Below are 14,079 nucleotides of genomic sequence, written 5' to 3'. Positions count from 1 at the left end.
AGTTCAAGAGTCCCGCATGAGTTGGGTAAGTGTGTTGTGTATCATCTTTCTTAAGTGGATAAACAAGTACAAGAGAGGAGAGTATGGGTGGGTTAACTCTTAACCCCTCGCGCGCGCGCATACGCACACGCGCCGCCGCCGAGACGAGCCGAGCCGGGCCGGGCCGGGCTCGGGCTTTCGGGAATGTCTCGATCTCAGGCTTGGGCCTTGGGCCAATTCTATCTTTTTATTAAAACTTTCAGTTCATAAATTTGTTAATTCCACAAATAACTTGTGTTGTTATGGTGGTAATTAACTTTGTACCGTGCATGAATGGATGCATTGATGCTGAGCGGTTTTGAGCCGAGCAAACGTTTGTATCCCTGTCATTAGTGGGTGTTAATGTTTGTAACCATGTCATTAGTGAGTGTTAATGGTGTTTAATTGCCATAATGGCCGGACGGTTTGTGTGAGACTAGAGGTTGTGACCTCTGAGACTTTGGCCTATACATAGAGGCCTCTACCTCTCATTCGAAACACACCAACACACACAAATTCTCTCTTCTCCTTCTCGCCTCCAAAATTGCTTTATTTTATTTTGTAGTTGGTGATTAGTTCTGTTGTAATGTTTAGTTCGCCGGAGAAGTTCGTTTGGTGTACCGTTCTACTTGTCTTCCGTCGTTGTATCCTGGGAGGTAAATTGCTCGTCGATTCCGACACCCGTGGGAGGGCAATATTATTTTAAGGAGACCGTCGAACGATCCTCGGCCTTTGGTTTTTCCATCTTGTTTTTCCTTTACTTCTTCTCATTCATAGTATTTTTGTGTTGTACTTTATTTATTCTAATATCAAAGTTGTCATTTATTTCCAGAAAATAAATATCATTTACGTAATATTTCTAACAATCTTAAAGTAATATTGTGTTCTTAGACAGCTTGCTCGTGGAAGAAGGTTTAATTTTTTATTATTATTTGTGTTGATCTTTATCAACGGTTTTATTGACTTGGGTGTTTTCTTTTGTAGTAATGGAAAACAACAACAACAACAACAACAACAACAACAATTTGAACGGAGTGGATGCGTCGGGGAATCCGATCATCCCGTTGCCTTCCAACATTGAAGTGTTGACAACCAACGCTATGAACCCGAACATCGTGGCTATGGCCGTGAACGGACCTGCGGGTCATGTTCAAAATGCGGGCGCGGTCCGAGGGCCTCCCGTAATGATGCCGGCCGAGAAGCCGGGGAAGTTCGATGGCTTGAACTTCAAAAGATGGAAACAAAAGATGCTATCCTATTTGACCACCATTGGTCTTGTGTGGTTTTTGACGATCCTCTGATTTTCCAAGAGGAGGAGACCGATCCCAAAGTGAAAATGGCATTTCTCGCTTGGAAGGATTCCGACTACTTGTGTCGGAATTATGTGATGAATTATATACTCCCTATACAACGTGTATAGTTCCAAGCCATCTTCTAAAGAGCTTTAGGAATAACTCGATCGGAAATACAAGACCGAGGACGCGGGCTTGAAAAAATACATTGTGGGCCGCTTCCTCGAGTTCAAAATGGTGGACAATAAGACAGTAGGGAGTCAAGTGCAAGAATTGCAACTTATCTTTCACGAGATTCAAGCCGAGGGAATGACCATTAGCGAGTCTTTCTGTAGCGACTCGAAGTTTTAAGGTTAATCTTGTAAATTAAGTTAATCCAAGGACGGGAAAATTATGTAAATTAATTTTCTAAGTAGTATTTCCAGTATTTTTGGATTTGAAATATATTAAGGTAATGAGAAATCTCGGAATAAAATAAAGGAATTATCGAGTTTGTCGTGAATGATAAATTATTTTCCGATGAGATATTCCGGAATTTAATTTAAGAAAATAAATTCTTAAGGACGAGAATTATTTCCGAGAAACCTTGAGTATATTTGAGTTATTTGAGAACGAATGAAAATTTTCTTGGTTTTGAAGCTTTTAATTAAAGGTTCGATTGGTTACGGTTGAAGTCACAAAATTTTGTGACAAGTACGTGGTTGTCATGTTTTCTGGAGTTAATTGAAATAAAAAGCTTGAGTCGGGGTCAATTTGATAGCGGTGGAATTAGGAAGGATTTAATTGATAAATTCGAAGAATTCTCTACACTCTTCTTTTCTTTTCTTTCTTCTTCTTCTTCTATTCTTTTCTTCTTCTTGCCTTTCCTTCTCTCGTGCGTTACCTGCAAAGAGAAACAGAGAAAAAAAAACAACAAAACCGACATCAAGGACATCATCGTCACCGCCACAATCCTCACCACCACCGTCATCTTCTTCACCTTCCTCTCTTCTTCTTTAGTCTTCGTGCGCCGTCAAGCCACCGAGCCATCACCGCGTGCGCCCGCCGTGACCGAGAGAGAAGAACGCCGCGAGCTCACACCGCCGCCGACCGGAAGAGAAACACCGGGAAAAGAAGGGAATAGCATCAAGGAAGTCGAATTTCTCGAGGAAAGGTAGGGAATCGTTCTTTCCCGAATTGATTTTGGAAAAGTTTAGGATCTGCTCATTGAATTGGGGGTTTTCATTTTCAACGAGTTTTTTTGTGAAATCAACTTGTCATTGCTCTTGTTTATGATGGATTAGTGATGATTGTTACTCGGATTGGAGAGTTTGAGCATGTTTCTTGATGAAATTTTGGATTTTGGACGAAAAATTAGAAGTTTAGGATTTGTATAAATCTGAATTGGGGGTTTCGATATTCTGGATGTGATTTGATGATTTTGGACTGAATTTGTGTTACAAAACTGAGTTTAAGATGGATTGTGTTTGGATAATTGGACGAATTGTTATGGATTTTTTATTTTGAACATTTGGTTTTGGTTTTCTTGCTTGGCCATGAGTTTTTGGCCGTGAGTTTGTTTGGACGTGAGTTTGTTTGACCGTGTGATGTTGATTTGAGATTCTGGTTTTTGGTGATTAATGATTCGATATACTTGAGATAAGTTATTGACGGTTCTGAATTTGGAAAAGAAAAGAATGATACTTGTTTCGCTAGAATTATTTTCAGATTTCATTATGGAAATGAAATTAGACTCGTTCAAGAAATGCGAATTTTGGACTTTATAGTTAGAAATGTCTTTGGGTTATACGATTATTAAATCGTACGTTTGAGTTTGAGTATCGTGAATTATTCATAGGATTCTGATTCAGGATCGGTTTGATTTACCGTGATAGGACTCAAGACTGAAAGTTGTTTAGAGGTTCACGGAGTAAGTGAACGTCTGGATTCTCGATATTAGTGAACGTTCAAGTTCACAGGACGAGCGGACGTCTCGTGGAAGAGCGATATAGACGCTTACTCTCGAGGTAGGTTATTATAACCCTTCTCTCCTGATTTTATGGTTTGGCCTCAAGTATATATTATTTTCGAAATGAAAATGTTTGTGAACGTGCCACAAAACCCAGAACCGTTTTTAGAAAATGTGGCGGAACTTCAACTCGGGATATCCGATAATGAAGTTGATAATATTTTCGATATTATACATATATCCCGTATTTACGAAATGAAATGTTTCGTATATCCTGGACAAGCCGGTTTCACACACATGTATACGGTGCGGAGAGTGCACCTTGCTCTGATCAGAGGACTGCCACGGGTTGAGTTGGCAGGCGGCTCAGGAGATAGTACACGTTTTAGAAGTATCTAGGGACACATTTAAATTTCTGTCATTTACATTTCTGCAATTTACATTTCTGCAAGGTATACTTGTACGTGTATGGTGATTTACACGTGACAAGAATAGTAATATTATAAAGCTAAGTATTATTTTCGAAAATCTTTTTAAAATCAAACCATTATTATAGCACCTACTAGGCCTCAGGCTCATCCCTATTTCTTCAATTTTTTTTTATAATCAGGGAACGAGAAGAAGGGTTAGGACGACCTCGGAGTTTTACGTCGTCAAGTTTTTGAAGTTTTTAGTTTTGTTATCTAGCAGGTCTGTATATAAGCTTTTGGTTTATCAAAGTTTGTTATATTTTCTGCATTCTGTTTTGTTTATCTTTGGATCTGTAAAGCGAATGACTGAGTATGCACTGTGGGATGTTTAGTTACTCGTTTAGTGTTTAATAAAGTATGTTTAATATCGCTTATCTTCGCTTGGTTCACGTCTCGGTTCTCGGGGCGTGACAGGTTTGGTATCAGAGCGTCTAGGTTATAGAATCTCTAGGGAATGCATACTCGATTTGCTTTACACTCATGGTCCATTGATTTACTTTCAGAATGGCACGACGTGGTAGGCCGCCAGGTGCGAGACCACATAACATTCCACCATTACGAGGACCCGTGCGACCCCCTGAACCTCCTGAAGATGTGGCTGCTGCGATGTATCGCGCCTTTCAGGAGATGGCCGCACGTGCACGGAACGAAGTGCCAGCTGTTCCTTCAAGGAGTCAATGTCTGAGAGAGTTTCAGCGACTCCATATCTCTGCATTTAAAGGTGATGCTGATCCACAAGTGGCAGATCATTGGTTTCAGAACCTTATAATGCAGCTGGATACGATCAGAACTCCACAAGAGTATCGCGTAGAGTTTAAGGCTACTAAACTCGAAGATCGTGCTGGCGTTTGGTGGAGGCAACTGAGGAGGACACATGACGTTGACGCCATGACGTGGGAAGAGTTTGAAGAGCTGTTTTACAGGCAGTTTTTCCCACAGAGCTTCCGAGATGAAAAGGTTAGAGAATTCATTGGACTTACTCAAGGAAGCATGACGGTGTTTCAGTATGAAGCGAAGTTCAGTGATTTAGCTCGCTTTTCTCCTTCGATTGTGGAAACCGAGCACATGAGGTGCATAAGGTTTAAAGATGGTCTGAAGGCTTCCGTTCGAAGGCAGATAGTTGCTTTGGAGATCCGCGAGTATGCTAGACTTGTGTCAGCAGCTTTACGTGTCGAACAAGACAGCCTAGCGTACCAAAAAGAGCGGGCTGAGAAAGGTGAATCTTCTGGAGGACCAACCAGAAATGTTCGTCGTTCAGGAGCTGGACGGGGGCAGTCCAGTAGTGTTGCAAGCGCAAGCCAAGCTGGAGGAAGTGGTACCCGAACGTCTGGTAACAGGTTGTCTGGTGGCAGCAGCTCTGTTCCGTATGGCTACACGTGTTACATATGCGGAGAACCTGGTCATCTCAAGCGAAATTGTCCGAGGAATCAAGGACAACAACCTCCGCAAACTTACGTTCCACCGAGTTATGGGCCGACAAGTTATGGTCAGCCAAGCTATCGGCCGTTTGTGCCTCAGTCACAGTATCGACCACCAAGCTTCCCACAGTCTCAGGGAACTGTGCCTCAATACTTTCCTCAACCACGACCACAGTCTTCGGGAAGTGTGCAATCCCCGATGCAGAATCAAGCTAGACCTGGAGGCCAGAGAGGTTCTTATGGAGGAGGAAAAGGACGAGCCGAGGGGCAAGCTAATGTGGTGATCGGAGAAACTTCAAAGGCTGGAAGTAGTCACACTGCCATGGACGGTATGATTCTCATCTCAACATCTTGGGCTAAGGTGTTGTTTGACACTGGTGCCACGCATTCGTTTATTTCGGAAGATTTCCTTAATATCTTGAGATTAGAAACGAATTCGTTAGAGAGACCTTTGTTTCTGCATACACCCATCGGTGAGGCCAGAGCGACCCTTAGTTGTCACAGTCAGGTAACCAGTGGGAATGGTGAGCAACTAGATGTGAATTTAATCGTGTTGCCTATGACTCTGTATGACGTCATACTTGGCATGGATTGGCTGTCAAAGTATAGAGTCCAACTAGATTGCCATAAGCGAAGAGTAACGCTACACACGGGGTCTAGGAAGACTGTCCTATATCGAGATGGTGAAGGTCAGGAAACAGGGAATCATATTCTGAAGGCATCTGTTGGAGGACGGAAGAATTTATCGTGCTATGCACTCATTGCCTCGTTAGAAGAAGGTGTAAAGGATGCTCAGGAAGAGTTAGCTATTCCTGTTGTGGATGAATTTCCAGATGTTTTTCCAGAGGAATTGTCTAGCTTACCTCCTGATCGAGAATTAGAGTTCTGCATTGAACTTATTCCTGGTACAACTCCAATCTCTATTCCTCCATACAGAATGGCACCTGCAGAGCTACAAGAATTACGATAACAACTTGATGAGTTGGCGAGTAAAGGGTACATTCGAAATAGTACGTCACCATGGGGAGCACCTGTGTTGTTCGCTAAGAAACACGATGGGAGTCTGAGATTATGTATTGACTACAGAAAGCTGAATGCAGTAACGATAAAGAATAAGTACCCATTACCAGGATTGATGAGTTGTTTGATCAACTGGGAGGATCTCGATTCTTTTCCAAGATAGATCTGAGATCTGGGTACCATCAGCTGAAGGTTCGTGAAGAGGATATTCCTAAGACGGCTTTCAGGACTCGTTATGGTCATTTTGAGTTCCTGGTAATGCCTTTTGGATTAACGAACGCTCCTGCAGCTTTTATGGATATGATGAATCGAGTTTTTCGACCATTCTTGGATCAGTTCGTCATTGTCTTCATTGATGATATTCTGATTTACTCGAAGGACGCGCAAGAGCATGAGCAACATCTTAGAGTCGTTTTGCAGACTCTTCAGGAGCATCAGTTATATGCTAAGAAGGAGAAGTGTGATTTTTGGTTAACGGAAATTAAGTTTCTTGGGCATGTAATAACTGAAGATGGAATATCTGTAGACCCTTCTAAGATAGAAGCAGTCCTAAGATGGGAGCCACCAAAGAACGTTGGAGAGATTCGAAGTTTTCTGGGTTTGGCTGGATACTACAGAAAGTTTGTGAAAGATTTCTCACGGATAGCCGCACCAATGACCCGCCTCACAAAGAAGAATGTTCGGTTTGAGTGGGATCACCAGTGTGAGAATGCTTTCCAAAGGTTGAAGGTCTGCTTAACCAGTGCACCAATTCTCACTATCCCGAAGATGGGCGAGCCGTATGAAGTCTACTCAGATGCTTCTAAAGAAGGTCTGGGGTGCGTTTTGATGCAAAATGGACGCGTAGTTGCTTATGGTTCTCGTCAATTGAAGCTTCATGAGAAGAACTACCCAACTCATGATCTGGAGTTAGCAGCCATCATCTTTGCGTTGAAGATATGGAGATGCTACCTTTACGGTGTAAGATTTCAAATCTTTTCTGATCATAAAAGTTTGAAATATCTCTTCACTCAGCGAGATCTGAACTTGAGACAACGTCGATGGATTGAGTACATGGAGGATTACGATTTCACTCTCGAGTATCATCCGGGCAAGGCTAACGTTGTAGCTGATGCACTGAGTAGGAAAGGTGCAGGTGTTCTAGCAGCGCTAGCATTGCTGGATTGGAAAAGAGAAATGGTAATTGGGGATTACGATCTTAAGCTCTTCGAGAGTCGTGATTCAGCGGTGATTTATAATCTGGTAGATCCACCGTACCTGGTCCAGCAAGTTAAAGAGAATCAGCAGCAAGATAAACATCTTCTAGGTGTTCTGACAAGATTTCAGAATGGTGAGACGCTAGAGCATTGGAATGTTCGAGGGGATGGAAGCTTGTATTTCAAGAATCGTTTAGCTGTTCCACAAGTAGACGAGATCAAGAAAGCGATTATGGAAGAAACTCATAAGTCTCGTTACGCCATTCATCCTGGAGCCAATAGGATGTACCAGAATCTGAAGAAACAGTTCTGGTGGCGCAATATGAAAAGAGACGTCCTCGACTATGTCAGGAGTTGTCAAAATTGTCTTAAGGTGAAAGCTGAGCGACAGAAGCCAGGAGGAATGTTGCAACCGTTGCCCATACCAGAATGGAAATGGGAAGAGATAACCATGGATTTTCTAACAAATCTACCAAAGTCGCGGGAAGGCTTTGATACGATTTGGGTAATCGTGGATCGACTTACAAAGTCTGCACATTTCATTCCCATCAAGGTAACGTACTCCAAGAGGAAACTAGCTAAAGTGTATCTAGAAAACGTGGTGAAATATCACGGTGTTCCTCTGAGCATTACTTCAGATCGTGATACACGATTCACTGCTCATTACTGGAGAAGTTTCCAGGAAGCCATGGGAACGATACTGAACTTCAGTACTGCTTTTCATCCTCAGACGGATGGGCAATCTGAGAGAGTTATTCAAATCCTGGAAGACATGTTGAGAGCGCGTGCTTTGGATTTTGGTAACAAATGGAAAGACAATCTCTCGTTTGCTGAGTTTGCATACAACAACAGTTTTCAGTCCAGCATAGGCATGGCCCCATTTGAAGCTCTGTATGGAAGACCATGTAGATCTCCTGTGTGTTGGATTGAACCAGAAGAACGTGTTCAGACAGGAGCTACGATTATTGAAGAAACTAATGAGAAGATCGCGATCATTCAGCAGCGACTGAAGACAGCTCAAAGTCGACAAAAGAGCTATGCTGATAAAAGACGAAGACCACTCGAATTTGAAGTAGGAGACTATGTGCTCTTAAAGGTATCTCCACGTAAAGGTATTTCCCGTTTTGGAAGGAAAGGGAAATTGTCTCCTCGATACGTAGGACCTTTCCAGATTACTGCACGAGTAGGTCTTGTGGCTTATCGACTTGCTCTACCCCCAGAGTTAGCGTTTGTGCACGATGTTTTTCACGTGTCAATGCTTCGGAAGAGCGAACCCGATCCTACAGCTATCGTTCAACTCGAAGATGTACCGATTCAAGAGAATGTCACTTACGATGAAGTTCCAACCCAGGTTGTCGATAGAAAGATGAAGAGTCTTCGTAACCGTGAAATTCTGTTGGTGAAGGTTTTGTGGACTCATCATGGAAGCGAAGAAGCGACTTGGGAACTGGAAAGCGATATGATGGAAAAGTATCCGTACTTATTCCATGTGGGCAGTTAGATCTTAAATTTCGGGACGAAATTTCTCTAAGGAGGGGAGAACTGTAGCGACTCGAAGTTTTAAGGTTAATCTTGTAAATTAAGTTAATCCAAGGACGGGAAAATTATGTAAATTAATTTTCTAAGTAGTATTTCCAGTATTTTTGGATTTGAAATATATTAAGGTAATGAGAAATCTCGGAATAAAATAAAGGAATTATCGAGTTTGTCGTGAATGATAAATTATTTTCCGATGAGATATTCCGGAATTTAATTTAAGAAAATAAATTCTTAAGGACGAGAATTATTTCCGAGAAACCTTGAGTATATTTGAGTTATTTGAGAACGAATGAAAATTTTCTTGGTTTTGAAGCTTTTAATTAAAGGTTCGATTGGTTACAGTTGAAGTCACAAAATTTTGTGACAAGGACGTGGTTGTCATGTTTTCTGGAGTTAATTGAAATAAAAAGCTTGAGTCGGGGTCAATTTGATAGCGGTGGAATTAGGAAGGATTTAATTGCAAAATTCGAAGAATTCTCTACACTCTTCTTTTCTTTTCTTTCTTCTTCTTCTTCTATTCTTTTCTTCTTCTTGCCTTTCCTTCTCTCGTGCGTTACCTGCAAAGAGAAACAGAGAAAAAAAAAACAACAAAACCGACATCAAGGACATCATCATCACCGCCACAATCCTCACCACCACCGTCATCTTCTTCACCTTCCTCTCTTCTTCTTTAGTCTTCGTGCGCCGTCAAGCCACCGAGCCATCACCGCGTGCTCCCGCCGTGACCGAGAGAGAAGAACGCCGCGAGCTCACACCGCCGCCGACCGGAAGAGAAACACCGGGAAAAGAAGGGAATAGCATCAAGGAAGTCGAATTTCTCGAGGAAAGGTAGGGAATCGTTCTTTCCCGAATTGATTTTGGAAAAGTTTAGGATCTGCTCATTGAATTGGGGGTTTTCATTTTCAACGAGTTTTTTTGTGAAATCAACTTGTCATTGCTCTTGTTTATGATGGATTAGTGATGATTGTTACTCGGATTGGAGAGTTTGAGCATGTTTCTTGATGAAATTTTGGATTTTGGACGAAAAACTAGAAGTTTAGGATTTGTATAAATCTGAATTGGGGGTTTCGATATTCTGGATGTGATTTGATGATTTTGGACTGAATTTGTGTTACAAAACTGAGTTTAAGATGGATTGTGTTTGGATAATTGGACGAATTGTTATGGATTTTTGATTTTGAACATTTGGTTTTGGTTTTCTTGCTTGGCCATGAGTTTTTGGCCGTGAGTTTGTTTGGACGTGAGTTTGTTTGACCGTGTGATGTTGATTTGAGATTCTGGTTTTTGGTGATTAATGATTCGATATACTTGAGATAAGTTATTGACGGTTCTGAATTTGGAAAAGAAAAGAATGATACTTGTTTCGCTAGAATTATTTTCAGATTTCATTATGGAAATGAAATTAGACTCGTTCAAGAAATGCGAATTTTGGACTTTATAGTTAGAAATGTCTTTGGGTTATACGATTATTAAATCGTACGTTTGAGTTTGAGTATCGTGAATTATTCATAGGATTCTGATTCAGGATCGGTTTGATTTACCGTGATAGGACTCAAGACTGAAAGTTGTTTAGAGGTTCACGGAGTAAGTGAACGTCTGGATTCTCGATATTAGTGAACGTTCAAGTTCACAGGACGAGCGGACGTCTCGTGGAAGAGCGATATAGACGCTTACTCTCGAGGTAGGTTATTATAACCCTTCTCTCCTGATTTTATGGTTTGGCCTCAAGTATATATTATTTTCGAAATGAAAATGTTTGTGAACGTGCCACAACACCCAGAACCGTTTTTAGAAAATGTGGCGGAACTTCAACTCGGGATATCCGATAATGAAGTTGATAATATTTTCGATATTATACATATATCCCGTATTTACGAAATGAAATGTTTCGTATATCCTGGACAAGCCGGTTTCACACACATGTATACGGTGCGGAGAGTGCACCTTGCTCTGATCAGAGGACTGCCACGGGTTGAGTTGGCAGGCGGCTCAGGAGATATTACACGTTTTAGAAGTATCTAGGGACACATTTAAATTTCTGTCATTTACATTTCTGCAATTTACATTTCTGCAAGGTATACTTGTACGTGTATGGTGATTTACACGTGACAAGAATAGTAATATTATAAAGCTAAGTATTATTTTCGAAAATCTTTTTAAAATCAAACCATTATTATAGCACCTACTGGGCCTCAGGCTCATCCCTATTTCTTCAATTTTTTTTATAATCAGGGAACGAGAAGAAGGGTTAGGACGACCTCGGAGTTTTACGTCGTCAAGTTTTTGAAGTTTTTAGTTTCGTTATCTAGCAGGTCTGTATATAAGCTTTTGGTTTATCAAAGTTTGTTATATTTTCTGCATTCTGTTTTGTTTATCTTTGGATCTGTAAAGCGAATGACTGAGTATGCACTGTGGGATGTTTAGTTACTCGTTTAGTGTTTAATAAAGTATGTTTAATATCGCTTATCTTCGCTTGGTTCACGTCTCGGTTCTCGGGGCGTGACACTTTCCAAGTTGCCTCCGTCATCGAGAAGCTACCTTCGGGTTGGAAGGAATTCAAGAACTACCTTAAGTATAAGCGGAAGGAAATGAGTCTTGAAGATTTGGTGGTTCTCCTTCGCATAGAGGAAGACAACCGTGGCTCCGACAAGCGGTTCAAAACCACGTCCGAGAGAGCCAACATTGTTGAGCATGGTGAAGGCTCGAAAGGCAAGAGGTCCGCCAACAAGCTTGGGGCAAAAGGAGCTGCCTTCAAGAAGAAGAACCAACAAAAGTTTGTTGGAAAATGTTTCAACTGCGACAAAGAAGGTCACCGTGCCACGGATTGCTGAAAGCCGTAAAAGAAGAAGAAGAGTGAGGCCAATGTCATCGAGACCGAGGGAGATGACCAATTTCTCTTCACCGGGGTCTCCGAATTAAACTTAGTGGACTCAAACCCCAAGGAGTGGTGGCTAGACACTGGTGCAACCCGCCATGTTTGCTCTGACAAGAACACGTTTTGCTCGCTCGACATGCGCTCGACTGGGGAGAAGCTGTTCATGGGAAACTTGGTCACCTCCGAAGTCATGGGGACGGGCCACATCATCCTCAAAATGAGCTTGGGAAAAGAAATGAAGCTAACCAATGTTCTCTACGTGCCCGACATTAGGAAGAATCTTATGTCTGAAACTCTTCTTTGTAACCATGGGTCTAAGATGGTTTTTGAGTCTCAAAGGATTGTTCTTAGTAAAAATGGAATGTATGTGGGTAAGGGCTATATCAAAGATAATATGTGGAAGATGAATGTAATCGCCATTACTGGCAAGAATAATAATGAGAATGCATCCTCTTCTTCTTATATGCTTGAGTCATCTAATTTGTGGCATGGTAGACTTGATCATGTGAATTATGACACTTTGCGCAATAATTTGGATTGTATACCAAAATTTAATATTGACGCTAAACACAAATGTGAAATATATGTTGAAGCCAAATTAACGAGAACATCCTTTCATAGTGTTGAAAGAAAAAGTGAGTCACTTGAATTTATCCATACTGATCTATGCGATTTGAAATACATGCCTACAATACGTGGTAACAAATACTTTGTGACCTTCATTGACGATAGTACAAAGTATTGTTATGTGTATTTGCTTAAGAGCAAAGATGAGGCAATTGAGAAATTTACCATGTACAAAGTGGAAGTTAAGAATCAACTTGGTAAAAAGATTAAAATAGTGCGAAGTGATCGTGGGGGTGAATATGTGGAACCATTTGGCGCATTTTGTGCATAACATGATATTATTCATGAAGTCACTCCACCGTATTTTCCTCAATCAAACGGCGTAGCTGAACGAAAGAATCGCACTCTCAAGGAGATGGTGAATGCGATGTTGATAAGCTCGGGGTTACAAGAAGAAATGTGGGGGGAAGCCATCTTGGCCGCAAATTATCTTTTGAATAAGATACCTCGAAAGAAAGAGGATAAATCCTCGTCCGAATTATTTAAAGGAACGAAGCCTTCCTATAAATACTTACGAATGTAGGGGTGCTTAGCCAAGGTTTTGGCTCCCGCACCTAAAAGGATGAAGATCGGTCTGAAGACCGTTGATTGTGTATTTATTGGTTATGCACATCATAGCAATGCTTATCGCTTTATTGTGCATGAGTCTTAGAATCCTGATATACACAAAGTTTCTATCATTGAGTCTAAAAATGCATCGTTCTTTGAACATATATTTCCGTATAAGATTAAGGAAGATGAACCGATTCGTCAAATAAAAAATTTGAGAATATTGAGGAAATATCTCAAGAGCTTGATGAGGAATCCGAGGATGAGATAGAATCTGAACAACCTCGAAGAAGTAAACGAGCTAGGGTGGAGAAGTCATTTGGATCTGACTTTCTTACCTATATGTTAGAGACTGAACCTCTAAGTTATAAAGAGGCTGTAAATTCAGTCGAGGGTCACTTATGGAAGGATGCCATAAGAAGTGAAATTGTCTCGATAATGCATAATCACACGTGAGAACTAGTTGACCTTGCTCCTGGAAGTAAAACTCTTGGTTCTAAGTGGATCTTCACGAGGAAGATGAAAGTGGATGGCTCAATCGATAAATACAAGGTGAGACTTGTAATTAAGGGTTATAGACAAAAAGAAGGTCTTGACTATTCTGATATTTATTCTCCCGTGACGAGAATAACATCTGTAAGATTGATTGTAGCCATTGCCACTTTGCGCAACCATGAAATCCATCAAATGGATGTGAAAACTGCTTTCCTAAATGGTGATCTCAAATAAGAGATCTACATGGACCAACCCGAGGGTTGTGTTGCACATGGGCAAGAAAGGAAAGTATGTAAACTGATTAAGTCATTGTATGGACTCAAACAAGCCCCAAAGCAATGTCATGAAAAATTTGACAACGTCATGATGTCAAATGGCTTCAAGATCAATAATGAGTGTGACAAGTGTGTCGACATTAAAACGACCGAACGCGGTTATGTGATTTTGTGTTTATATGTAGATGATATGCTTATTGTTGGAAGTAATGAAAGCATGATTAAATCCACAAAAAAATATATTGAATTCGAGGTTTGACATGAAATATTTGGGATTAGCCGATGTTATCTTGGGGATCAAGATTAAAAGAACATGTAATGGACTTGTTTTGAGTCAATCACACTATGTTGATAAAA

General features: G+C 41.0%; 1 long non-coding RNA gene across 1 annotated transcript; it reads left to right on the top strand.

Annotated features, from left to right (window-relative positions):
- The first annotated feature begins 9,628 nt into the window (after positions 1 to 9,628).
- Positions 9,629 to 11,358, top strand: LOC149407248 (uncharacterized). Its single transcript, XR_016301751.1, has 3 exons — positions 9,629 to 9,729; positions 10,451 to 10,582; positions 11,134 to 11,358. It is a non-coding gene; the product is annotated as an uncharacterized LOC149407248 (long non-coding RNA).
- Positions 11,359 to 14,079: the final 2,721 nt, after the last annotated feature.

This window comes from Urtica dioica, chromosome 1 (assembly GCF_054948205.1).
Source record: "Urtica dioica subsp. dioica isolate 48M chromosome 1, U.dioica_male_clone48M_v1_H2, whole genome shotgun sequence".
Classification (NCBI taxonomy): domain Eukaryota; kingdom Viridiplantae; phylum Streptophyta; class Magnoliopsida; order Rosales; family Urticaceae; genus Urtica; species Urtica dioica.
Note: the sequence above shows the minus strand (reverse complement) of the source record. Positions and strands in the feature narration are given on the sequence as shown.